Source organism: Fukomys damarensis, unplaced genomic scaffold (assembly GCF_012274545.1).
Source record: "Fukomys damarensis isolate Sample0158 unplaced genomic scaffold, DMR_v1.0_HiC HiC_scaffold_24, whole genome shotgun sequence".
In the NCBI taxonomy this organism is placed as follows: Eukaryota; Metazoa; Chordata; class Mammalia; order Rodentia; family Bathyergidae; genus Fukomys; species Fukomys damarensis.
Window position 1 is genome coordinate 14,515,796 of NW_022900936.1, and position 1,272 is coordinate 14,517,067.

Genomic DNA, 1,272 nt, shown 5'->3' on the forward strand with positions numbered 1-1,272 from the left:
GTAGATAATATTTGACCCAGCCATCCCTCTGTATCTTTCCAAAAGAATTGAAAGAATCATATCACAGAGATATATGCACATCCATGTTCATAGCGGCACAGTTTGTAATAGGTAAAACTTGGAAACAGCCCATCTGCCCATCAATTGGAAACTGGATAAAGAAGATGTGGTTTTTCTATAAAATAGAATACTACTCAGCCATAAAGAATGAGAAAGTGGATTCATTCATAGGAAAATGGGTTCATTTTGAGGATATACTCCTAAGTGAAATAAATAAGTCACACCTTTGTAAATACTGAATAGTTTCTCTGGTGTGAATAAAGTGTAATAGTACTCAAGATCCTAGCAGGGCAATTAGCAATCTGAAATAGGAAGAAAAGGACCAAAGGTGTAGGGACAGTGAGAAGGATAGGGAAAGGGGAATAAGGGAAAAGGAAAAATATGATGGGGACAAGAGGAAAAAATGAGAACCAAGACCTGGCATGTAGAGGTACAAGATCCCAGTAATGAATGTAACTGTACTGTCTACCTAGAATGCACCAATAAATTCAATTAAAAAAAAAAAAAGAGTAGAAGATAGGGCGTGACCTTGGGGATTGCTTCTTGTTCCGGGACTCTGCCTCTTTGGTTCTTGTTTTGTCTCTGCTTCTGCTTTGCCATGAGGGTGAGCAGCTTTCATCCACCCTATTATATCTTAGCTCAGACACAGAGTAATGGAACTGAATGATCATGAACTGAGAACTCTGAATCCTCAAGCCAAAATAAACCTTTCCTTCCTAAAATTGATTTATATCATGTATTTTCTCACCAGCAAGGAAAAGGGGTGAATACACTTGTCTTCCACTGCCTGCCACACAACTTCTCACAACTTTTCTCAATGTCTCAGTGAAGAGAGGGCTTACGGAAGTAAAGAAACGTTAGCTAACATGTACTATTGTGACTTTTAATGCTTTATTATTGTTTTTTAGAGATTTAGGTTTACAGCTAAATTATGAAGGGGAAGCACAGATATATTTTCTGCCTCCACACGTGCAGAGCCTCTCTCCTATCAATATTCCTCATCCAAGTGGTGCATTTGTCACAATTGATGAACCTGCGCGGGCACATAGTAATCACTTGAACTTTGTAATTTACATTAAGAGTCACTCTTGGTATTCCATATTCTATGTTCTCTTCCATTGTAGCATATAATACCCTATATTTTTCACTGATTGTGGCAATTAGGGTAGACTTTTTTTTTTTTTTTTTTTTTTTTTTTTTTTTTTTTTGTTT